The sequence below is a fragment of the Carassius carassius genome, chromosome 11 (genome assembly GCF_963082965.1).
Source record: "Carassius carassius chromosome 11, fCarCar2.1, whole genome shotgun sequence".
Taxonomy (NCBI): domain Eukaryota; kingdom Metazoa; phylum Chordata; class Actinopteri; order Cypriniformes; family Cyprinidae; genus Carassius; species Carassius carassius.
In genome coordinates, this window is record NC_081765.1 from 6,406,478 (window position 1) to 6,434,271 (window position 27,794).

General features: G+C 37.7%; 1 protein-coding gene and 1 long non-coding RNA gene across 5 annotated transcripts in view; one reads left to right on the forward strand and one right to left on the reverse strand.

Annotated features, from left to right (window-relative positions):
• LOC132152689 (disco-interacting protein 2 homolog A-like) overlaps nt 1–27,794 on the forward strand; it is a 120,478-nt gene that overhangs the window by 43,510 nt on the left and 49,174 nt on the right. The gene's annotated exons all lie outside the window — the stretch shown is intronic.
• Nucleotides 19,578–27,787, reverse strand: LOC132152692 (uncharacterized). The gene is made up of 3 exons (XR_009436562.1): nt 27,662–27,787; nt 19,771–19,900; nt 19,578–19,675 (listed from the first exon to the last, which is right to left on the reverse strand). It is a non-coding gene; the product is annotated as an uncharacterized LOC132152692 (long non-coding RNA).

The window sequence follows — 27,794 nt, forward strand, 5'->3', positions numbered from 1 at the left end:
CATGGGATAGTATAGTGTCGATTAGATGTGCACTTCAGAATTGCGCTGGAAGTAGCAGGTTTTCTGGTACTATTCTTTTCACATACTGTTTTGGAAGTTAAAGTACGCAATTTCGAATGTAGCCACTGTATATCTGCAGTCATAGCTCCATTTGTTTTCCCAGACTACTGCCATCTGCTGGTATGGAGAATTATTTCCTCTTACGCTGGTGCATGGGTTAGTTGAGAAGCGTAAACATACTTAAACATACAAAACTTTTTATGGAAAAAAAGAAAGTCATACAGGTTTGGAATTACATGAGGATGATTAAATGACAACAGAAGAGTCATTTTATGGGTAAGTCATTCCCTTACTGCTACAATTAATTAATTAAAAAGTTGTAAAAAAAAAAAAAGACAACAAAATTTATCTGTTCTACTTTCTAATTTCACATTTAATTAATTGTGTTGCAAGCCATTTCTTTGTAATTGTTTGTCAAATAAACCAGTGTGAATTTACTAGTGAAACTTGTTTCTAGTTGAATCCTACTCGATTTTTTCTCAGTGTGGTTTAAGCTCAAATCCACTCTCTGTTTCTTTTTTAGTCCCATATTCATCTTGTCTGATTGTTTTTTTCTGTTCCTGTCAGTCAGTCAGTTTTCTATTCATCAGTGTCTTCCTCCTTCCCTCTTTCTCATCCTCCTGGTTGGTGTTGACCTTTCTTTCACTGCTAATAAACTGCAACTATCAGTCTATTCTCCCTGCAGCTAATACACTGACACAAAGACAGGAGTTCTCCAGTCATTCAGTTATTCTAGCGGCTGTGTGAATGTCCGGGGATTTCCTTTGTAACACTGAAATGCTGAAAGTCCCACTTGTGGTTTATGGAGATTCTTTCAACAAGAATAGGCTCCAAAATATGTTCCTACTTGCCACTCATTGTCTCACTGGTGAAAGTCCAAACAGTGTCAGTATCTGTCTAGATAAACAGTGCTGGCTTGTTTTACGGATGATTAACACAGAAAAACATGTCTGGTTCATGTTTTGCTCCAAAATGACAATGAATACGAAATCTTATTTTTGCCTAAAGAAAACCAATACAATATAGAGCATATCCTATCTTCTTCCCCTCCTGTATCTGAAATATAAATGTGTGTGTGTGTGTGTGGGCAAGAATCTGTTTTTTCTGGATCTGGTCTGATGTGTGTTTTAGGGCTGGTGCTGTGTTTGGTCGAAGGGTGTGTGTTTGTGTACATTTTTCTATGTCAGTTGTAGTGTCTGTGCTTGTGTGAGTGAGGTGTAAAGCAGAGTGTGTCATGTTTGTGTAATTATGAGAGGGATCAGTATGTACTCCCAACATTTATGGAATACATCTGTGTGTGAGTTTTATAGAGTGCTTTGTTATGGTAGGGATGTGTGTTTTTTGCATTGACCTATCTCTCTTGTGTTTTAGGGTAATATTTATTTCTTGAAAGCTGAGACAGATCTATTGGATATCGGATATATTTAACGTTATAAGCGTTTTGAAAAATGGGGACATGGGTTATGTCCTCATAAGTCACCCTCTCCTTGTAATACCTGTGTCATACCCATGTCATTATACAGAGTTGTGTCCTGATATGTGACAAAAACAAGAGCACACACACACACGCACGCACGCACGCAAACACATATTCAAACAGTGTTTCCAGTCATACCATCTCAAAAATTCACATACCAGTTTTAAGTGAATTAACAGATCATATTTACAAGTCTTTCATACACAAATTTCAGCTCAAGTGCATGATTTTGATTCAGCTTTCTGAAACATGAAACTTTATGCAAATTAATTTTATTATTTCACAAGCAAAAATAGATCCATCAAAAGTAGCATTGCTGAATTTAAAGAACTGGAAATTCTAAAATGTTTCTGCAAATGTTTTAAAAGTGAAACTGTGAGTGAAGTGACATTCAGCCAAGTATGGTGACCCATACTCGGAATTTGTGCTCTGCATTTAACCCATCCAAAGTGCACACACACAGAGCAGTGAACACACACACACACACTGTGAGCACACACCCGGAGCAGTGGGCAGCTATTCATGCTGCGGCGCCCGGGGAGCAGTTGGGGGTTCGATGCCTTGCTCAAGGGCACCTAAGTCGTGGTATTGAAGGTGGAGAGAGAACTGTACATGCACTCCCCCCACCCACAATTCCTGCCAGCCCAGGACTCGAACTCACAACCTTTCGATTGGGAGTCCAACTCTCTAACCATTAGGCCACGACTTCCCACTGTGCAGCTGTGGTGCAGCGGTTACCTCACTCATTGAGCTCTGATGCTCATGTGGGTGATGCAGGTTTGAGTCTGGGTTGTGTATGCTCTCCCCAATTACATACAAGTGCCAAATCTCCAACAGTAAGATAAAATAATTGAGCATTGAGCTCATCTGAAGTTTAACAACTCTTTAGGTGTGTTCATATGTTTGACAGAATGACAGACTCATTATCTCTTTCTGGAAAATCCCTGCATGTAAGTTAATAAATACTCAAATGAGCATTCAGAAGGAGCATAACTATAAAGAGCCACATCCGTCGCTCCTTCCTCAGCTTTATTACTTTTTTGCATTCTGTGGGTTGAGTCATGCTCAAACCCCTTCATCACAGATGTCAGAAAAAGCGTACTCTACATGTAAACACATATGCTTGTGTGCATTCTGGCATTTAAAGGAAGTGTGGCGACAGAATGCCACATGAACAGATTTCTCACAGTGCACAGAAAGAGAAAAGAGAGAGTCAGACCGAAGCCCATGCGGTGTCCAGTTGTCCTGTGTGTAAAGTATGGGTTTGTTGACTCATGCAGTCTATTGTTGAGACTGCGAGGGCTCAGTTTACCCCGTCTCTCAATCACTGACTTCCTCTCTGAAATTACATGGACTCTCTCTTTCAACTCTGTAGAAAATATAGAAGGATTAGCAGATATTAAAAGCCACTGAAAGGGAGATGGTCATGTCTTGGCCTTTTTCTGGAGCTAGTCATGCAGTGAAGCATCTCAAGGTCATACAAGAGCAGTTGGTATGAAAATGAACAAATGGACATCACGCATCTGGTTTGAAGAAAATCCTCTTTCGTTTACATTTCTCCACACTGTTGCTGCTTAAGAAACACCATGTGTCACAGCTCATAATCTCAGGTTGGGATAATCTTGTACGAAGGGGAAAGCAAGTAAATTGGTCTCATAGTGTGGCTGATGGTTTCTGTTTCCTGCTGTAAATCCCCGTAGATCAGGAGGTTTAGGGAGTCTGCTGGTCTGAGAGGTCAGCCAGGGGTCACTGATTCTTCTGACAGAGCTGTTATATAGAGACAGCTACTATATGAGTCAGAGAAATGTCCTGAAGCTGTATAAAGAGCAAAATATTGTCCGACTCGGTAGAGTTAAAAAAAAACAAAAAAAAAACTCTTACTAAAACAAATTTAACACAACAAAATTAACATTACAAATGTACATTTATGCATTTAGCAGACACATTTATCCAAAGCGACTTACAGTGCATTCAGCTATATATTCTAATATATATATATATATATATATATATATATATATATATATATATATATATATATATATATATATATATATCAGTATGTTTAGACCTACATTGTTCAAAAGTGGATTTAAGTGATGTAATGTGTGATGTAAGTCACAAGAGAATTATTATTTTACCAACAAATGCCATTTCTAGCATTTTAGTCTACTGTGCAGTGTTATTTTTGTATAATTTATATGCTATTGTCATATATTTTTAATTAAAATGCCATGTTTTTTATTATATTATATTATATTTCGGATTTAGTTTGAGAGTAATTTTAGTACCTCATTTTAAATGTATTTATTTCAGGCAGTTTCTAATAATCCTTTTATTTATTTTTTCTGATATTTCTCTAATATTTATATTTTAAATGTATTTACATTTACATTTATTCATTTAGCAGACGCTTTTATCCAAAGCGACTCACAGATGAGGACAGTGGAAGCAATCAAAAACAACAAAAAGAACAATGATATATAAGTGCTATAACAAGTCTCAGTTAGCTTAAATCCAGTACATGTAGCAAGGGCTTTTAAATAATATAATAAATGAAAAGAAAACAGATAGAATAGAAAAAGAATAGAGCAAGCTAGTGTTAGAAGTCTTAGGGTTAGGGTTATATATATATATATATATATATATATGCATACACACATGCACACACACACACACACACAAACACACATATAATTGCATAATAAATGAAAAGAAAATAGAATACAAAAAGATTAGAAAGGTAGTTAGATTTTTAAATATAAATATTTCAAATGTAATATTTTATATTTTACTATATGGAATATTATAACCAATTACACACAATTAATACTTTCTTGATTTATTCCCACATTACATCTTATATTAGGGGTAAAACTGTTGGTTCTAGTGAAAATTACATCACATTTATCTCATGCTTTGTACATAAAATTGTAATTGTATTAAACCGTGGAAATGTAATAATTCAGGTTTTACAGACTTTTATAGTTTATGATTGAAAGTTTGGGTCTGGGACAAGAGAAAAACAATTAAATCTGCACATACACTATAAAAAGTAGCAAAAATAAACCATGAAGGCATGATGATATATTTAAAAAAATACTTTCCAAGGTAGTCTTATTGGAACAGAAAGAAAACAATTGAAATTCTTCCACAGTAATAAAAATCCACCCCTGGGACGTATAAACAAAAAACAAAAAAACTATAGTATCCCACTTTTCCGATTCCAGAACTTGTTAACAGTTCTGGTTTGTGTGCTCGAGAACAGTTTTTCAAAACCGTCTGTTATGTAAAAAAAGAAAAAAATGTTTTGCAGTTTCCCAGCACCACCTGCCTGTTCTCAGACAGGCTAATAGTTTAGCCAAAAGCATGCTGCAGTAATTTTGTAGCATGTGTGTATGGATACCTAAACTAGAGATACTTTACATATCTCTGTAACAGTAATCTGAACCTTTTTCAGGTGTGTGTGTTTCTCTGCCACAGGAAGCAAGGCGGTAAGGAAATGCCTCGACACAGCGGGAGGTGTGTGTACGTGTGTTGACAGGAATCAGAGCGTGAATGAAGAGGATTTGCCTGCAGTTTCAACAGAACAGAATTAGCAGCGTTCACATGACTGCGGAGAGTTCAGACAGGCCAGACCTGTCTCGAGGAGCTGGGAACACACACACACACTTTTTTTTGTCTTCGTCAAAGTTTGTTTTGAGTACACAAAAGGTCTAATTTAATGTCATTGTGCATGCCGTCTTTGGTTTATATAAACAAATACAGAATGATGAGGGTAAAGTCATTCTTTCTTTGAAATATTTGGTTAATGTGTGCAGGTGTGTGCAGTCGTCAATCATAATATGATGTCAGTCTGTAGGTTTCGTCATATCTGTTGATTTCATTTAGTATTTCGTGTTTTTAATGTCTTATAGTTTGTGTCATTTTGCTTTAACATGGACCTTTTTCTTTGTGTGAGTTGGAAGACAGTCCAGTGCAATGGGAACACTACTCAAATAGCCAAGCTCGAGAGGTGTGATGTTTTGAGGTCAAAGGTGACCGACTTGTTGTTTAAACAATCAGTGGCTGTTTTCAGTTTTCAGTGTTTTCAATTTGCAAAAATAAATAAATAAATAAAATGCATCGTCTGATTGGCCCATTGTCATGCATAATTAATGCATGTTATTTATAAAATTGTCAAGCACAACTTCAGAGCATTAATATAACAATATAAGTGCATTTTTAAAGGGACAGATCACTCAAAATGAAAATGACATCATCATTTACTAACGTCATTCCAAACCGGTAAGACTTTCTTACTTCTGTGGAATATTTATAAGAACAATGGGGTTGTTTGGACCACACTGTTCTTAAAAATCTGCTTTTGTGTTCCACAGCAGATTGAAAACCACACTGGTTTGGAACAACATGCATGATGTATTCCTTTAAACAGATGAAATGCAAAAGACAGGTCTAAACTTTAGAAAATGAAGACTGCACACATTGCAAACTTAATGCTAGCATTGCCATTGTGTTTCTTTTTAGAAACTACAGATACCAATGAAGAGCTTTATTTAAATAGTCAGAAACAAGAGAAATGAAGAAGGAATATAATATAGCTGACTTCAAAGCAGTATGAGGCTATTTGGGTGAGGACAAATAACTTTATCCAGTTACATCGAAGCGTAATGCTAATGGTCTGATGATCGTAATTTCATGTATTTTTTGTCTTCTTCCTGCATGAGAGTTGACCATGTCTTTTAAGCCCCACCTTCTGTTTAATGCTGAGATTAGTAACATGACTAACACACGCCATTAGTATCAGGACCGGCTGCTGTCAGAGCCTTCATCAGCACAGATACTATAATGTACCCACACACACAAAGAGCAGTCGAATGCATGCGGACCCCTCCTGGACCCCGTTCCACATGAGTGAACAGCACACACTGCTAATGAGAGCAACATAACGGGTTTAAGTGTGTGTGTAATTAAGGCTGATTAGCTGTGTGCCCATCTCAAGCTGAGAGCAAGATGAGGTCAAGAAGAAAAGCTGTGAACTGCTCATTTGCAGAAAAAAAACTGAATTAGTATGTAGACACATTGTTTTACAAAGTAAAACTTCTCCTCAGTCCATGTAGCACAGAAAATAGTAATAGTAATGTAGTAATGAAAACTAAGCTGCAAAACAGGTCATTGAGAATCAATGGATCAGTTTGGGATTTTCAGGCTGAAAGCTTGGGTGGCTAATAATGCAGATACATTATACTAACTAGATTAAATTATATAATAATATTTATTATTATTAATTTCATGACTTCAAATGAAATGTACACAGTCACTTACACAAACACACACACACACACACACACACACACACACACACAAAACACTTATTTTACATAATATTTACTTAAAATTCACCAAAAAGCATTAAATATATGAGATAAAGAACTGTAAAAACAAAGAGTAGATAAAGTTGCCCGTCTCTTTTTGTTACTCCATTCTTCCCATCAGCCTCTGAACAGTGGCATGTGTTCCCACTGAATCCAGTCTGTCCTGAAGAGCTCGTTCCTGCACTGCACACTTTCAGGAGCTCATAGGCCTTTCGATCTATTCAAGTATTTCCTGCTATAGCCTGGGCTGTGAGCTGGGACAGACGATGTTAACATAACCTCAACTAAAGCTCAGCGCTGGGCAGGCCGCTGGTGCTATAACCTACTTACTGAACCTACTCAGCAGAAAGGGCTTCTGGGCCCTGTGTCAAAAGCTTTAGCTGGCAAGAGTGACTGTAGTGGATTTTCAAGGAAAACGTGTTTAAGGTTTTGTTTATTTTGTAAAAGAAGAAAAAGTACAGACATAAAAGGTATTTAATACCCAACTCCTATCATGACTAGCAAACATCTGCAATGTGCACAAGATACTAGAAAATTATGTGACATAACTATCTGCAAAGTGCTGTTTTTACACAGAGAAAAATCCATTTGCAGAGAACAGTGGATGTTAAAGGACAGTTTAAATGTTACAGCTGAAAAACACTCATTCATGCAAACTGCTTTTCAACCCTTCAGGCATCCTTTTTAAATGTATTATTGTAAAAATTGTTTGTTTGTAACAAACTGAGCACTGAGTCAATATAATTGGGATGTTAATGGCTGCAAAACATCCAACATAGCGTTTTTTGGGGGGGTTTGTAATTAAGGCAAGATTACTAAACAGGCTATATATATATATGGCCTACTGAATGCGTGTGTATTTATATATACATAATAAATATACACAGAACACACACATATATTATGCAAACAAAATCTATAATTTTGGATATGATTAATCGTTTGACAGCACTAATATATTTTAAAATGTCATTAACAGGGGTGTGAATCCGGAAATCCGGCTTTTCCGACCTGAAAATGATGCTCTCGTAAATCATTAAAAATAAAAAATAAAAATGCGGGTGCGGTGTGGTGGGAGTGGGGGTCGGGGTGTAGGCGGTTGCGATGGGTCGGGTATTGGTAAACATAATGATCGCTCACCACTGTCAACGTTGTTTGTATTTTTGTAATGTCAATTGCCTTTGAATCATGTCATCATGTCACTCCGCAAGTAGTCCAATAATTTGTCCCGATTGAAGTTCAAAGTGTACGCGCACCGTTCTGAATGCGCACACACCCAACCATCTACTCACGTGAACAGCTTCAGTTGACTGACGAAGACCGTGAACACGGGTGATTCATGTAAGCAAATCCAATATACTGTCTTTCATTTTTATATGCAGGTCTAGTAAAATTTAACCAATCAATTGATCACTTTTGTCATTATTCCATAACATTAATGTTAAACGATTCTGGGCTAACTTAGCAAAGTAACGGCATGTTGGTTATTGCTTACTTCTAGCTAGAAAGTTTAGCAGCTTCTACAAGGCTCAAAATTGCCAACATTTTTGTCGCATATGCTCCTGAAATTTAATCTGTGCGACCTAAAAATATATTTGGGAGTAACGTTATATGCGCGGAGCATATGAGCATATCTGTCCACTAATGACTCGTCCGATTTGCGAACTAATGACTCCTTTGAACCGATTCACTTTAATGAATGCTTAAATCTGATCTGGGTCGAGTTTCCCGATAACAATGTATCTTAGCTCTGAAGAGCGCTCTCAACGTGCAAGGTTATAAACGCTCGCCGCAATTCCACGCGCTTTTCCCAAAAACTTTACTTGACATGAACGCGTTCTACGTGCTACTTAAGAGTTGCTGTCCATTTGCGAAATTCGTGCTGAAATATAACCTATGGAATCGTATTCTGAACGTTCAACCTAATAATCGTCTTCTGTTGTGAATTAGCAATCATAGAAGTCTATAATAAAGCACTGACAAAATGGCTGAACAAAAACACAAGAAAAGATACCTTTCAAAAATATAGAGGCAAATAAAGATGTTATTTTTAATAGATGTAAAGGACACCATAGAAATAAGGAAAAACAAAACATCTGGGAGGACAAGAAATGCCCAATAAATGGCTAGTTTTCGTGCACGTCAGCAGCAAGTTATTGACAGATTTTTTGGATTTCATCCCTATTTTGCCCAGTCTTTGAAGCATATTTCCCACATTACTCCTTTTATGATTTTTTTTTTTGTTCAATCATTTAAATTAGATGTGTATTTACATATTTCTTCCCTTTTTAAATTATTTAATTTATAAATTCATTTAAACAAAAAACAAGTACAATATTTTTTATTAATTTATTATTATACTATATAAATTATGTAACTGTGTGCGTGTGGTGGGGGGGGGGAGGGGTAAGTGCACCGTATAGTTTCCTGCTTTTTTTTCCTTTGTCGATCACACCTATGATTTATTCCTGTGAATTTCCAGCATCATTACTCCAGTCTTCAGATTCACATGATCCTTCAGAAATCATTATTATGCTGATTTGCTGCTCAAGAATCATTTCTGATTATTATCAATGTTGAAATGTCTTTGAAAAATAAAAAACATTCAAAAGGACGGCAATAGAAACTTTTTTTGTAATAATGCAAAATACTTTCTTTTCACTTTTGATCAACTTAATGCATAATTGCCAAATAATAATAAAAACAAATACTGACCACAAACTGTTAAACAGTAGTGTATGCATTGCAAAATATTTGTCCTGAGAACAGTGTAGCAGCAGCATCTTCCAGCAGGGGTTAACTGGACCATACTAACCAGCCAGACCTTGACCCCTCGGTGTATACTAAAGCAACTAACTGCTCACATCCAGTCCTCTTTTATTTCACCTTGTTTGAGGCGTTGTGTGTCTCTGTTACGTGTGTGTGTGTGTGTGTGTGTGTGGTGTAGTGCTTGCCAAAGTCCTTCTGTGCTTCAGAGAATCTGCTTCCTGTCTCCACACAAACAGTTCACGCCTGCCTTCCTCTTCCCTCTGAGCTCTTCTCGCCGCACGGCCCGCAGCAGTCATGGGCCAGCAGGAAGGAGATAGGAAACAAAGAACCCACTTCCTGTGTTGGCCGCCAGCATTCCAGACAATGGAGAAGGAAATGCTTGGTAGCCTGAAGAGCTCAGAGGAGTTTGCTGTCCTAGCTTTCCATCAATCTCTGCACTGCCCTTTCAGTCTTTGTTGTTAGTTTATTACGGTCTGTGGTAGAACAATGATTTTTCTAGTAATAGTGAGCCAATGGGATTGGTCTCTTCAATCAAAGTCATCTGCACCTCAGTTGAGATTTTGTGAGCTGTGTTTTATCTATGATTTGATATGAGTCATCAACCCCTCCCTACCTTCCCGTGTGTGTATTAGTGGAGACAGTCACCATGGAGACCCTCTAGAAAAAAGGGAACCAAAAGAGAGACGCAGATGCTGGAAGGCTGTGTTTAAATCAACGCCATAAAAATCCTGCGGGATCCAGATGCTGGGCCTCTCGGGAACAATGCATGTGACAGCTGAGACACCCCTGGACATGATTCATCCTCTCTGCCCCCTTCAGCCTGACCCTTGAGATCCTCGTCTTAGATGGGCTTGATCGTTCAAAGAACGGCGTCTCCTTCTGGACTCCTCTGACTGACCCAGAGTCCGTCAAAAGCCTTCTGAGATCTTCTGGAAACTCGACAAGGCCAGGTGGGCCCACGGGAGAGTATTGGCTTACTAAAAAACACGTTACTCAAATTATAGAAAAAGAATGCTACTGCAAGTGAAAAGGATATACACTTAAATGTATTAAAGATTTACTTGAAATTCAGATATTTATAGTACAAGTGTACTCCTAACATGCTTACTCGAAGTGCTTTAAAAAATATATTGAAAGAATATAGGCTATTTTGTAATACAATCTATTTAATTGCACTTTTAAATGCATGACATGATATATTAATTTAAATAGGCTACTATTTAAGTGTATTTTCCACATCCAGCATTTTAACATTGTATCATTTGAAGTGCATCATAGTCATCATCCAAAGATATACTTAAAATAACTATTTATTTTCTTGTTTATGTACCTAAATTCAAACAAGCCTAACCTACAGTGTGATGCATGAAATCAAACGGCATTGGCTTTTGTGGGAGCTCAGGGGTGCTTGTGTTACCTGACTGATTCTCGCACACATCAAGCAAGCGCATCTGGGATTACATTTAGCAGTTCTGCTGTGCATGTGTATGTGCATCAATGAATGTGAATAAAAGTTGTTAAGTCATATAGAGCAATCGCGTCTCTTCAGAGGACGTGGAAGAAACCACTCGATTCATATGGATTACTTTTGCGATATTTGAATGTTTGATGCAACGTGTAAAATTTTGGTGACTTTCAGCGGAGGGACATAAATCTGTCAGATTTCATTGAAATACATCCGTTTTTGTTACAAGGATAAACTGATAAATTAAATACAATATTCATTGTTATATATTTATTTTTTCTCAGCATCTAAAGTCATCTATGTGTGTAGATTTGGAACCTCAGAAATGTTTTTTATTTTTATTTTTTGTATTTTTATTTTTTGCACAATTGCGCAATTCAGCTTGATCAATCAGAGCTGAGCTTTTCAAATCGGCTTTGCAAGTAATGGTCCGATCACATGCCTGTATGCTTTTGAGATAGTATCATGTTATCTAACTAGTTATCTCACAACTATAGGCACTGGTTGCTTGAACTCTAGGTAGTGGCATTTGTCTTTCATATAGAAAATATTAAAACATTGTCCGATATATTGGCAGAAAGAATAGTTTGTCGTTATAGCATGTACTTATTAAAATCTAAGAACTTATTAGCCAATGGCTAACAATAGACATGATTTAGTTGCCCAGAGTAAAATTTAGTCGCATATACGAGTGATTTACTCGCAATGTAGAGGGTTGCAATGACAAAATATTATTAAAACATAATGATTTAAAATGTTCCTTTACCATTAGCTTCCTCAAAAGTACTGAGAATTGTTAATAGAGTTATGGAAGTTGAATTGGAAGTAGAGTCATTATAAATCTTAACAGCTTTGTATGGCTTAACACGCTTCTGTTTACAAACCCTGTTCCATTTCCTTCTCACCGTTCAAAAACTAAGATAAAAAGATGTCTCCTGAGGTTTTTCTTTTGACGCTCCACTCACAGGTTGGCTGTTTTTAGCCAACCTGTTTTTTCCTGCATAACTTCAGAGAGTCAAAGTCTGTTGTCATAGCAGAGAACAGCTGGAGGAAGTCGACTGACTACACATTGAACTTGAACTCTGTACAGCAATGTACACATGAGAATCTTCTCCCCGAAGAGCATTTTCTTCCGCTTTTCAATCACACGTCATGCTTGAGTGACTGCTCAGGGTTTCTTGTGAAAACACTCTCATGCTATGATGTCAGATTTGAAACCTTTTGTGAATGTGATTCTTCAGTTCATCAAAGAGAAACGATCTGTCATCTCTAGCTCTGTGTAAATTTTCAAACCAGCTTTTAAAGTGTTACACCCGAAAATGAAAATTTTTGCCATTAATCTCTTACCCCCATGTCGCTCCAAACCCGTAAAAGCTCAGTTCATCTTCGGAACAAAATTTAAGATATTTTGGATGAAAACATGGAAGCTTGAGACTGTCCCATTGACTGCCAAGTAAATAACAGTTTCAAGGGCCAGAAAAGGTATTAAGAGTTGTCATCAGAATACTCCCATCTGTCATCAGACGTGCAATCTGGGTTATATAAAGCAACACTTCTTGTAAGCAAAGAAATCTAAAATAATGACTTTATTCAATAATTTCTTTGTCAACGGTCTACTCTGTGTCTCTCCATATCACCATATGCTGCTTATGCTTTTCTGTGTCCTCCACCCCACAAGGATGCGCTGTTTTCTACGTGTATTTAGCTTTGATTTGAAAGAAAACAGCGCATCATTGTGGTGCAGAGGACACAGAAGAGCATATGCAGCACAGGGATAAAGTTGTTATTTTAGGTTTTTTTTCGCTTACAAAAAGTGTTGCTTCATATTACCCAGATTGCTCGTCTGATGGCGGATGGAGTATTCTGGACCTTGATGGTGTTCTATACATGGCAGTCAATGGGACAGTCTCAAGTAGAGATGTTCCGATACCCTTTTTCTCTTCCCGATACCGATACCTGGGCTCAGGGTATCGGCCGATACCAAGTACTGATCCGATACCTGGGTGTGTATCTGTATATACAGCTGTATATACTACTAGTCCTGTGTAAATTGCTAGAATTATTTTATGGTGTGCTTCAGACTTATCCCTTGATAAAACATGAACAAATACATGGTGAACTACTGTATTTATTACAGTATTTTTATTATCTGACATTAATTTGACAGTAATATTATTTATTTTCTTAAGCGAAAAAGAACTTCAAATGCAGCCAAAAATCTAACACCGCAAACTAAAAAAGGTATTTTAGTTTTACAATATAACTGTTAGGGGTGTAACCGTACGTGTATTCGTACCGGACCGTTTCGGTACAGGGCTTTCGGTACGGTGCACGTGTGTACCGAATGTCCGAATGCAATATTTTGTTTGCGGAACATAGGTACATTTTCGTGTTTCCAAACGAACATATTAAGTGGCAGAAGTCTCCGCGTTCAGCACAAATCCCGCCCTGCAGCTGATTCTAAGGCCGGTGACACACTGGCTGCGTGGCGTGAGTGTGCGTTTCTGCTGCGTGTCAGTTGCTTCGCGTTTTCTGTGTCTTTAAACACCAGAATCGTGCCTGACGCGGCGCTGGCGCGCTGCTGCTGCTGTAGGTGACATAGAGGAAGGCCGCCGAGGCGCCGACAGACCAGGATCTTGTCTTCAGGACAACAATATCTATACTTCATGTTGAGCATAAATATAAAGCCTACTGATAAAGGACACCATCAACAGTATTGACGCCAAAATAGACTATGTTTGACAGGTACAATATGCCAGTGTGTCACCGGCCTAAGGTTTTCAAAAGGCATCACGCGAGTGTGAACATCACTACAACTAGGAAAAAAAACGATTGTAATTCAAACTCAGCTCCCGTCTGCATTTAAACAGACCTTTGCTCTTAATTCCGATCGGGCCAACGCAATAACGAAATCTGAGCAGGTCTAAAAACTGAAACTGTTGATGCTGCACTTTACACTTTGGAAAAGTTATATATTTTTTTAAATATGAGCAGGCCTACAAGCTGGGATTGGTAATGCTGCACTGTAATCATAGTTATTTATTTATATTTTTCATTATATTTTATTATATGATATTGGTTTGAGACTGACAGTATTTTATTTAGTGGAGAACTTTGCAGCAGTATTTTATTTCTTATTCTTTTTTTATTTTATTATAAATTATATTTTATTATTTATTTTATTAAAAACTATTTAAAAAAAGTGTAAACAAATTGTTAAAAAAAGTTTATAGTAATAAACAACCTGCAGTTTAATGTTTGCATTTCTTCCCCTTACTGTACCGAAAATGAACCGAACCGTGACTTTAAAACCCAGGTACGTACCGAACCGTGATTTCTGCGTACCGTTACACCACTAATAACTGTATAAAAAACTGCAACAAATAAGTCTAGGAATATAAAAAAATTCTATATTAATCAGATAATCTCTTTACAACAAAACAAGTAAAAAACAAGCAACCGTCTAGGCATAATTATTATTATTAATAGAGACGTATTATTACTACATAGAGACGTAGCTAAATCTACTGTAGGCTACAAAAGTAGCTTAATATATTGTCAATTTACTCGCCATGAAGATCTTTGAGTGTCTGCGTTTATGATATGACAGTTTTCTCAAATGAAACGGTAAATTCTCATGAAGTGACGGTGTCCTCATATAGTGACACACGGCAGAGGCCACAAAACAGCGAGCTCCCACGCATCTGCGCCCGTCTCCCACAGAGATGTAGAATTTGCAGGAGTAATATTTAAATAGCATTTTGCAGTTTAATATTCATAGACACTAGTATATATTTGGCTACAGTATGGAGCCCTGCGCTTAGACTAACACGGAAGCGAATGAACGCAGCTGCGGGGACCGAATATACTCGGGAGTCGGTAACTTACTACCGGTACTACAGAGACACTGGTATCATCACATTTTTTAATTTTCAGCACCGTCTTGGTATTGAAGTGCCAGTACTTGTGGCATCCCTAGTCGCCGTTTTACTGTCTGGTTGGTCCAGTCTGAAATACTGCTAAACAGCGGACATACTGCTAACCACTGATCTATGATATAGAAGCGGCTTCACTGTCTGTTGGCAGTTTAGAACGCGATGAGCGATCCAGTCATATATAGATCAGTGCTGGTAACGCATTTTCATTTCTTCTTCGCTGCTCTAAACAGGGGTTGCTTGTGGCAACACAGCACAACTTCCTGTGTTTGCAATGCATTCTGAGCAGCGAAGAAGAACCGTGCAGCGGTTAGGCAAAGCTAGCGGTCAAAACTAGTTCTTGAAAAATGGTATCGGATCGGTATATGGGTTCATGTACTCGCCGATGCCGATGCCAGAATTTGTTGTGGTATCGGTGATATTTCCGATACTAGTATCGGAATCGGAACAACTCTAGTCTCAAGTGTCCAGGTTTTCATCCAAAATATCTTAAATTGTGTTCCGAAAATGAACTGAGGTTTTACGGGTTTGGAGCGCTATGGGGGTAAGTGATTAATGACTACATTTTAATTTTAGGGTGGAGTATCCCTTTAAGTGAGTCCTGTTTACAATATTGACATTCAAACACAATTTAACCTTAAAATCATTGTTCTTCCTCTAAAACTCTGTCTAAACTTAAAATTTCCTCCTCTAAAGCTGGTCATTTTAAACATGATTTCCTTATGTTGAAGTTGTTGTGGACTAGATAAGGGATAACTTGCTGCTGTAGTGTCAGGTAATCTATGCTCGGTGACTGACAATGGTGTATCTATAGTGTTGTTGATATGGTGTATATATCGACGCTGTCTCGAGGTTATCTCCATCTGCTGAGGTTACACACAAACACACACACTATACTTAAGCAGTTCCTCGGTCAGGTCTTGTTTCATGGTCTTGTCCAGTGGAGTGGAGTGACCTTCACATTCCATTCCCAGCCGAGAGTGATGTCACATCTCTGAAGGGCCTGCAGTGGGCTGGATCTGTGCTGACTACAGTGAGGTCAGGCTCCCTCAGATACACGTTCATGGAAATGTTTCAACCTCAGTGTCAAACTGTTTTACTTCAGCTAAGATTTAAACGTTTGTGATTAAATGAATAGTTAATAAAAAATAATAATAATAATAATAATGATAATACATTTCTGTCATCATTTATTCTTTCTTCTGTGGAACACAAAAGGAGATGTTTTGCAGAATGTTGAGGCTGCTCTTCTACATACAACAAAAGCAAAAAAAAAAAGGTTTTTATCTTTCACCATGTATAATTTCTGAAGCTGTATGATAGCTTTGTTTGAGAAACAACAAAATCCTAACCTCTCAGATTTCATTGTCACAAGTTAGGAACAGCTTGAAAGTGAATTAATGTTTTTTTTTTTTTTTTTTTTTTTTGTGGACAAATTTGGTCCAGAGTTTAAAAATGCAAAGCTCACAATGAAGTCACTTTCAAAACAAGCAGCTTTTTGTTGGTCGAAGCAGAGAATGCACATGACTAACTACTACCTTTATAAAATCCTTGTTAGGAGTCTTTCATTTCAATTACAAGTTCATTACAATTCAGGATTGTGTAGAGTTTCATTTGAAATGACTGGTTTTTGACCATGAACATGTGACAGCACTTTGTCTTTATTTGTTATCTTTTGCGTTGTGGCTCTAAAAGACAAGGTGATTTGTTGGAAACATACAGGAGAGAGACACAATAATCTGACTTTGGTTTGACTTTGGCATCACACAAATGTTAATACATCTGTACTTTGTAGTTTGCTTTCTCTCCGTGTGTTCTTAAAGTGACAGCTGTTATTTCCAAGACACGGGTGTTTAAATAGAACTCTGTTACGCTCCATAAACTTGAACTCTTGTGTACACGACACTAGGAAGTATTCATGGTATGTTAGCTTTCACTTGTATTTTCTTTAGCCTGGGAGAAATTTGCAATATGAACGTCATGTCCTGACTAATGACAGCTGCATTTGAATCATCAAAATCATGCAAATCTAATAATTACTATCTTTTAAAAGTATTTTAAAGTGTACTTGTTTCACAAGGTATTGAAAAGTCAACCATTCTAATCCTAAACTACATACCCATATGTTGGCTTTTGTAATAAGATGCCCATTAGGGTGCCTGCATATAACAGTGCTTTCAGTTCAAGCTGTCAGCACGAGCCATTTGTGTCATTGTTATAATGTCTCTGTCTTAAATAATAGTCCCCCTCCGTGTCCTCTGCCTCAGAACGAAGGTTTGATCTGTATTATACTTTCAACTACAGACTGTTTCAGGTTAACTATCAACCTTGTTTTGGTACGAGCTCATTCGGGTGTATTTGTGAATGAGTGAGTCACAAAACAAAGGGTGGGGAAGGGGACAGAAGGAAAGATGGAGCAGGAAGACAGCAGGGAGAGGCGTGGAGTGTTCTTGGCTGTGTGGCACTCTGGTGCCACCTATTGAGAATGTTATTAACTATACAAGGTTTTATAGTGTGATTGAAGGTGATGTGTTGTTCCAATGCTGACTCATTTTAAGGCTAGAGGATGGCTTAGGTTTCAAAAGAAGCTGGATGTGGACACAGGCTTTGATTTTTGGACACATGGGGCAGACCTCCCACATCAGCATGTGTGTGATAGTGGTTTAGGTGTGTGTGTGTGTGTGTGTTGAGTCATTAGCAGCAAGGACTAGTCTGTCTCAGCTGGGTATCAGGGTTTATGAAACAGCTGTGTGACAAGACGGATCAGCCCTTAATGAGCTGACACACACACACACACACACACACACATTAGTTTAGCACATGAGATTGGTAACTTGACTTCCTACTAATTGTTAACAGAAATGTCTTCGCTGTTACAGCACAAAAAGGCCGAGTTTATTGGAAATGGCATATTAAGCAGTATAATGCGCAGATTATTCAGATTTTCTGTATGCATGACATCACTGGATGTCTTTTGAATGGCTAGTACATTTAACAAATTGTGCAGTGTGCAACTGGACCACACTGCCCTGGGAAATGTGCACTGCAATGACCTATGTATACTTGACTTGATTTCCAGTGTGAATATACACTACTTATGATCTTGAAAGAAATCTCGTATGTTCACTAAGGCTGCTGCTTAATAATTGTTCTTGCTGAATAAATATATTACTCTCATGATAAATAAATCCCGTCAAAGCTATAGATCGTAAAACAACAAGGCCTCTTTCTGTCTCTAGGGTTTGTTTTAAGATGTGATCCACGCTCTTGAGTATACAGTATATATATCAAGTATTTTGAGCTGTGGTCTCTTCTTAGTCTGTATCATATAAAGACATGCCTAAGCAGCCATATGTGTGCTTGTTGGTTAAAGACCAAGACTCTGATGTGTTACATTTTAAGCAAGCCCTCGCTTATAATAGCTCTCACTATGATAGCCGCTGAGGGATCTCCGAGCTTCTCGCCACTTCACGAGGCCCCTGAATTATTGATCGGCCACAGAGTGTGCTCTGTAGCCAGAGGAAAGGTGTTAAAGAAATACAGCCCATCTGCTGGAGACGCAGAATCGCTTTATCACTGCAGTATCTGTCTTATCTCAGTGGAGGACTGTGGATAATGAAGGGAGAAATGTTAATACCATATAATCATCTCTTTGTTTTCTGGTGTGCTTTTGATAGATTATGTCTTTGCTTAGTCTGATGAAACCTAAGGCAGCATCCTAACTGGGATGAAACCTCATGAGTGACTGATTTGGGACGCTCCAAAATTGATTGCAATATAGTTTGAGAAACTGTGGAGCCCCTAAGGTAGCATTTGCAGAAAAAAAAAAGAAGAAACTTGTGCATGCAAAAGCTTTATATTTCAAACAAGTACCCGGGTCTGCAAATGGGTGGTGGGAGTCTGTGGAAAAATAAATATAAAATAAGTACAATAAAAATTGTAAATAAAAAATGAATAACAAAATGAATAGCAATATTTAAATAACATATGTTTCTTTGAAATTACATATTTTTTTATTATTTATTTAAGAAAAAATAGTTATATAAAATAAAGAATGAAAAGAAACAGCATCTAAATATCGAACCAAATAAATGAATACAAACATGTGTATAACAAAGGGAAAACATTCAAATAACAATAAGACAGAAGGCTTCACTTCTACCCCAAACCCTCATAAAATACATAATATTTACAGATTTTGGAATGTTGTTGGAAATCATATGATTAAGCACAAATTATTTTATTTTATTGATTGATATAATTTTTTTTGTTTGTTTTTTCCACAGTGTCAGTTGGTCTCTATACATGAACTTGGTGGGATGCAAACTAATTACAAATAATTATTACACATTTTTTATTCTTTCTGTATTATCTTTATACATGAAAATATCTACAGTAGATGCCTTTATATTTTACTGTATGAAGAGGTCACTCTCAAGGGAATCTTTGTGTTTGGAGTCCAAAAGAAAACGGCTGCTTCATGAGATTACATTCTTCAAACAGGATACTTGTGGCGCTGCTTTAGAAACGAGGTCTCTTGGGAGGCACCATGATTAAGTTTTTGGAACAATCCTCGTGTTGGGATCTGTAAATGCTGCTTTGATATGAAATTCATCAGGTTTTTTTTTTTAAACAGAACATATGCAATGAAAAATATTTCAAAGATGCAGCTAGTAAAATTTGTCTTACCCTGTCTCACGAAGTCATTTGGCAGAGCGATGAATCAGTTCTTCCTTGAGTCATATCTCAGTGTTGCTATTGTCTTCTTCAGCAGCACACACACACACACACACACATAGTGTGATCCTCCTCCACCGCACTGCAAACACATTTAAGAGTGATTTGTTTTTAGGAATTTGGGGGCGGAAGAGAAAAGAGAGAAAGGGATTGGGGAGAGGGTTGAGGGGTGTTGAGTGTGTTTGTGGATCATATTCCCAAATCATAAAGGCAGATGCTGAGGTCACAGCAGTTCACACCCACTAACGGTCCATCATTTTAAAGCTGAAGAGTGTCATGAAAGGAAGACTGTTTCCAGAAAAAAAAAAAACGGATCATAGTTTTCATGTAAATAATTAGCAGCACAACCACAACCATTTTCGACACTGATACTAGAAAGAAACATTTCTTGAGTATCAAGTCATCCTATAAGAATGATTTCTGACACTGAAGACTGGAGCAATGATGCTGGAAATTCAGCTTTGCATCACAGGAATAAATTTAATTTTTAAATGTATTCAAATAGAAAACAGTTGTTTTAAATTGTATTAATACTTTATAATATTATAGCTTATTCTGTATTTTTTATCAAATAAATGTAGACGTGCTGAGCATAACAGACTTAATTCCAAAAAAACGTACAAATATTATTAGCCCCAGACTTTTGAAGGTAGTGTGCTGAAACAGTTTTCCAAGCTTCATGATGTTTGTTTGTGCTGTGTGTGTGTGTGTGTGTGTGTGTGAGAGAGAGAGTGTGTGTTGAGCCCAAGGCTGTGTCTGAAATCACATACTCTCTTGAGTAAGTACTTATTTCGAATAAGTGATTACTTTGCGACCTCTAAAAAAGTACATGATAGCATGAATGTGTGTAGTATGAATGTAATCTGGATGTACATCCTGCATGTTGTGTTGTTTCACTGCCATTCACAAATCCTCTCCCGTGGCCTCATGGGATAGTAAAGTGTCCATCGTATGCACATGGCCAAAAGTAGTAGGTCATCATTTTTGCCTACTTTCTTGAGTATTGTGAGTCACATACTGTTTTTCACATGACTCCGGATGCAGTCCAAGTGTCACACATGTCCCCGAAGTAAACCCAAAACATTTGATCGCCCCCTTGTGGCTGGCTGTCATAAACTCTGCTCTCTGTGACGTGAGCTAAATTAAAAAGTGTGATTACACTTTTTCCCAAAGATGGGTTCTGTCATTGTAGGGGGTTCTTATACTCTAATGTATGTTCAAGTGTTCTGTTTTCTAGTAAGCATGGTTTTAATTGCTGTACATGATGCTGTAAAAAGGGGGTGCGGCTTCATGATTGGGTGCTTGTGATTGGGTCTGAGGGAGGTTGGGACGGGACCTTGATAGCAAATGACTTTATCACAAGATGACAACCATTTCTGGGACATTTTGACATCATTTAACTACAGTTGAAGGAAATAGAGACACATTGTCCATCTTTTTTATATGGTTGAGACACACAGTCTCTCTAGGATCTGTGTGTATATGTTAAAATCCGTCCCCTCTCAGTGTGGGCAGATCATGTGTGTGTTGTTCTGACAGATGGTAGTGGGGTGCAGGTCGGTGGTCTTCCTGCCCCAAACCTGGTGAGCCCAGCCTGTCACACAGCAGAGCAGCTGCATGTGTGTGTGTGTGTGTTTTCTGTGAAATCAGTAATACACACCTGCCTACATGTCTGCACCTGCGTTATCCTTGCATTTCAACTCACCTGTACATATCACTTTCTCTTTCTAATATTACATATCACTCACCTCTGTCTTTCTACAATCACTTCTGTTCTGTTTATTCAGTCTTAATTGTAGAGGTGGGCTCAGCCGCTTATCTGAATATGAGCTGAACCCCCCTAAATAGGGTCAGGCGTCTATATTGTACTGGTTTCATCTATGTAATTACTGCTCCCTCTTTCAGATCAACCATTGTTGTCTTTCCTTTTAGACTCGAAGCTAGTTTAGAGGGAATTCTGTGTGTTTACATTGAAGTCTATGTTTCATAAATATGTTTTATGTTTTACAATTTGTATAAGCGAGTGCATGACACACACAGACATTTAACCCTTGTGAAAAATAAGTACTTACCTACTTAGAATACTTATAAATAAAAAATAATTATAAAAAATTAGGTTTCGATTATTTACAATAGGAAATTTATCTTCATGGAACATGATCTTTACTTAATATCCTAATGATTTTTGGCATAAATGAAAATCGATAATTTTAATAATTTAATAATCAGTAATCCATACACTGTATTTTTGGCTATTGCAAAAAATATACCCCAGCGACTTAAGACTGGTTTTGTGGTCACATTTGTAATAATGAAGTTGCAATTTAGTACATTTGATATTAACTATGCTTATGCTTTAGTATGTTAGTCAGCCCATCAAATTAAAGTGAAACTTTTAATTTGACTTTATTACAAAGTGCACTTTTTAAAAATATAATTATGTTATGAAACAGTCATGAAAGTGTGTTCTCTAATATTTACTGTACATGACATTTTATTTCATTAATATTATCTGCAAGTACAGCTATTTTAAAATGTATTTTTTAAGATTTGAAGTACACTATAAGTGCATAATCAATAAAAATAAGCACACTTTATTTGTTAAGGGTAAACAGGAATCACAATGAAGATAATATTGTATGGGATGGCAAGTATGTACTAAGTACTACATAATAGCTAATGACACAGACAGTGTTACATGGTCTGTATCTTCCATGTCGGCTTCATACTGACACAGTGTGTGTGTCCACAACTGTTAAATAGATTTGTATGGTGTCCTCTGGGGATGTATGGTGTTTCATTTCAGCACTGGGTTACAAACGCTCCTCAGGCATATGAGAGAGTCCCACCTTAATCACCCATTCATACAGAGCAAAAGTGCCCATTCATATGATAATTCACTCTCATAGAGCGGCTTGGTCCATTTATTTTCAGTTTTAGGGTTTTAATGCCTTTGTGACTGGTAAAATACAACACAGACACTACGACAACAATACAAAGCACTCATCTTGCATTTTAACACATGCTAACAGTGGCCGTGGCTGCTATATTCCACTTTCACTCATGACTGACACGACCTATCATAGTTTAAATGGACAGATCGATGCTGTTTACTTACTGTTTCATGAATGAGTTCAATTTTTAAACTTATTTTCTCTGAACGAAAAGACCCAAACTCACAGATGCTAACAGTATGCTGACTGAAAGATGCATTTTGACATATCTTTTTGGCTGTTTAAGAGCAATAAGCCGTTTAAAAGTATTTGGTCTTTCATTGGCTGAAGTTCTTTTTAATGTGGATGTCTGTAAATGTATTTTACAGCATGCTGTACAGTACTCTGCAAATCTCTAAACAGAGTCTATGAGCCTGTCAGCAGTGTTGGTCATCTTACTTGAAAAAAGTAATTAGTTACAGTTACAAATTACTTCTCCCAAAATGTAATTGAGTTAGTAACTAAGTTACAACATTGTAAAAGTAATTAGTTACTCAGCAAAGTAACTGTGACGTTATTTTTTATGTTCTATAACGCTATTACGTCCTATAACAACTTTAATATATAAGATGTTTGTATTAACTGATTGAAGAATAAAAACACTTTAAGTATTTTAGAAAATGTTGTATTTATTTGAACTCAATAGATTGCAGCCTGCCATATGATATGCATAGAAATAAAAACATATAAAAAATAAATATTGAAAATAGAATTCAAGTACAAAATTAAGACAAACCAATTTAAACTTGGGTAAAAAGAAACAAAGGGAAACCTGGCCATTAGTGCAAATCTGTAACTGTATATTAAGCCTAAAGTTACTGCACAATAAACAGAACACTATCCAACTCTTATGGTGCGTTCACACCAGACGCAAGTTATTCGCGCAAGTCGCGTCTGGTTTGAACACAGCATTAAATATTCAGTACAGTAACATGTTAGCATGTGTTAATGTGAGGTGGTTCATAAGATTTGAGTTGCTTGAGGCAGACGTCTTGTGTTTAGTGGTTGTCAGAGCATGCAGTGAGACAGCGTGAGCAGAGCACCGCCCACCCAGCCAATCATCATCGGATTTACAACGGTGTCAGGCAGCTGATGTGTAGCCACTAGCCAAAGCATGACACCTCGCGCTTTATTCAACCAAATTGTATTAACGCGACACTTTACATTCTCAGTAAAGATAACAGCGTTGCAACGATGGGAAAAGTAATTAATTAGATTACTCCGTTACTGAAAATTAAACTCCGTTAGTAACGCCGTTATACTTAAACGCCGTTACTCCCAACACTGCCTGTCAGGCATTTGTGTGTATGTGTTGAATGGTATGGTGTAAAATGTATTTAATTCAATAGGCCTTGGTCACTCTGTTTTTGTCATTTGTTGCCATGATGGAATGACTATTTTATAATGACTTTATTTCTAGTCTCAGCTCCAGAAGACATGCACACTTTTGCTTAATCTGATGCTCATTACACACACAAATGGGAAGAGCTTGACAAGCTTTAATCTGATTGGCTGGCTTTATGCCATTTTCAGGAGTCAGTGTGGACAGATTTTACCAAAGGAAGAGTGAGTGACTCGTTTGAAAATAACATGTCTTCTACACTACACCTAACAGACAGTGTTAACAAAGCAAACATGACATAAAAACACATTTACTGGAGCAACCTTGCCATTTTTCTTGCTTTTACCTGCCTTTTAAGGTCTTTTATCATGATTCATGTTTCTCAGTACTTGTACCCAAGTGCTACCAGGTGAGCTACCGAGCAAGTTTAATACATCAGAAAATCCATACATATGGAGCTGGTTATGTGATGTAAACATCAAAATGCATTCGCTTATGAATCACACATATAGTAAAGGTGTTTTGCGGCTGAAACTGAAACATTGCATTGAACTGCATGAAAAAAATTAATCTTAATTAATCAATAATCTGCCCTGTAATCATAAATTTGACAAAGAATAAAAGTTGTTGTTGTTTTATTGTCACTAGTGGTCATTTCAGCTGGAAACTGCAGTGAATTCTATGCAAAATGTTGGTAGTTGCATGTTTTTCCAATGAGCCTTCGCTGCTGAAGACTTTTGTTTATAATTTTGTGGCTCTGGCAGAGACTTATCTGGCGTTGATATTCCGCAAAGAACTAATCATTATCACTCATATTTTTTTTAAATGTTTTTAAAATGTCTGTTTCATTTGATTGAAAAGTGGCTGATGGGTGTTTCAGGCCTGTGTGTGTGTTGGATGGCTGCTCCTCTTCCATGTTCCCCAGTGTGACAGTAATCTCAGCACCCATCTCCCCTTCAGTGTTAACGTCCTAATTATTCTTTTAGCAAACGAGAGAAAGACAGAGACGAAGTTAATGAGAGGTGGGGGGTAAAAGCCCTCCCTCTCTTCCTGCCTCCCTCTTTCCCTCTTTATATCTTACAATCCCTGTCTGCTCGGGTAAATCCCTCTCCCTTTCCATCTCTCCTCCTTTCGGCTGTTTTATCCGCATGTTCTTACCTTCCTGTCTCTCACCCCCCAAATTCAGTTTATATCCCTCGCCCCTTTAGCATATTTTAAAGCTGGAATTCATATGCAGAGCATAATCAGCGTCTTATTCACAGGTCTGTGTTTGTCGTGCATGAGAGACAAGCCATTTGTATTGCTGATTGCATCTCTGCGGCACGTCTTGTAAATGTCGATGTCTCCGTGGATAGAGTCAGAGGGTGCAGACGTGTCGTGAAACGATGAGGATAAATGATCCTGGGTGAGAAGGTCTATTCCCCCTCTTTCTTTTCCTTCTCTTTATCTCTTGCTTTCTGAGTAAACCATCGGCTTCCTTTTGTGTGAATTCCTCCTCTCACCCTCCTTTGTGTACATCACCCTTAATGTTGCCTAATTGATGTTCAGCTATTCATTAAAGGGGCTGGTAGCTGATAGTCCCTCAGCCTTCCCTCAGGAGTCAAACACACTTCCTGTTTTCACTGGGGTGACATTATAATCAAATGCGGCGGAGTTGCAGACTCTCATCTGTGGGTTCTGCACTGTAGAGGCTGCAGCTGTAAATGATCCATATGATACACCATCTGCAGATCCCATGTATGGCTTGATTCTTTTCACTGAAGCTTGTAAAAGCTGATTAGCCGTTGGCGCCTACATTGTGTTTATGCTTCAGGGTGTGTATTTCTGTATGTGTGCAATTAGACAGTGTGCCTGCTTTAGAAAGGATCTAGCACTTGCATTTCACGCTTTGACTGAGAAGATTAGATGGAAATCTTGTATTGTGTGTTTATAGATAAGACTACAAGACTTAATGATCATGTTTGGCCTCAAAGAAGCATCTCAACAGGTCCTAACTTTGTGACTTATCTCAAAAATGAGATTAAGAGGTTCTACTGAATTCAGCATTAGCTTGAGTTTTCATCGTCTACATTATAGTCTGAGTAACAGATCTGAATGAAAAGCATTTTGGACTTCTTTTGATATACGTTCTTTGAAACTAACCTGTGACATGCCACATTTAGCTTGTGTTCTGTGTTTCCAGCGTGTCTGGTATCCTCCTCCATTGGGTGGTGGTCGCACTGAAACAGATAGGAGAACACTGCTCTCTTTCTCTCCCTAACAAGATCACACAATGTCGCAGTGTCACTGGAGGGTCAGTGGTCTCTGAGGGTCTGGGATTCCTCAGTAACAGGGGTGCTGACACTGGCTGCAGAGTCAATGAATGCAGCTCCTATGTCCTGGATGGCTTTTTGACATGACAGGTGTGTCTTGTGTTATCTGCATGATATGTGAAGGTATGTTATGTAGCTGAGTGTGTGTTTGTTTATATGCAAATAAAGGATTCAGTAAGAACTAAAAGAGCCTGATAGGAAGCTTTGTAGAAGCTTTTTAATCTAGTAAAATAACTTTTTCAAAAAGCTATCACGGAAAAATGCAAAATGAAAAAATCTTATAATTGACCTCTCATGTCATTAAAAAAAAAAAAACAACCTATGATGTTCATAATGGTTTTATGTTCTTGTCCACACAATAAAACTGAATGGGGACAGACTTTGTCAAGCTCCAGAAATGATAAGAAAGAAGTCATGTGACTCTCATTGCAAACCATTATTCGCTGGAATGTATTGTGAACAAACATGAATTAACAAAGACTAATTGTATATATAAATTAACATTTACCTACATTGATAATTTCTGTAAAAGTTCGTAGTAAGTTCATACAGTCATATCTAATGCGTTAAGTTACTACTTACTGTAGTGTTGCCAAACTTATTAATAATAAAACAGAACAAAACAGTCAAATAAAAAATTGTCATAAAACATTTTAGAATGGTGCTTTTTATCAATTATCAAATGATAGCATTCAAACCCATTCACATTCTTTGTGTAAAGAGCAACTTGAACATTCTTCAAGGCTCCTCAAACGTTATAAGATGTCAAAATGAAAAGTTGTGTTGAAATAACACGAGGTAGGTCATTTTTCAATCAGCTGATCTGAAGAGCCTTTAAGATCTTTAAAGCATATTAAATAAGAAGAATCTTTATTACAGATGCTACGGTGCTGCAAAGATCTTCCGAAGAACCTTTATGTGTGTAATTGTGTTATGGGTGTTGGGGGTTGGAGCGTTTTTAGCGCTATAATCAGTCAGCCTGGGATGAGAGGAGGGTGGGAGAGAGATGGAGGGGAGGGGTAATGGAGGAACACGAGGAGGGAGAGGGCTGACGTTTGGGGGGGAGGAGGACAGACGGGATGAAATGTGTGTGTGTTTGTGAGAGAGAGAGATAGACACGGCAAAGGTTCCACACTTCTCTTTGAGAGGAAACAAAGAGCATTTCCAAACCTGAAGCGCCTGACTTCAGCGCTCACCCTGCATCATCTGACCCTGCGTGACCTCAGCGTGGAGCTCTGCGGCTGTTTCTGGTCCCCGTCTGCCCTGGGAAGCTGACAGGACTCTGCGTCTGTGTGCGGCTTACGTGGGCACGTGCACCGTCACTGCTGC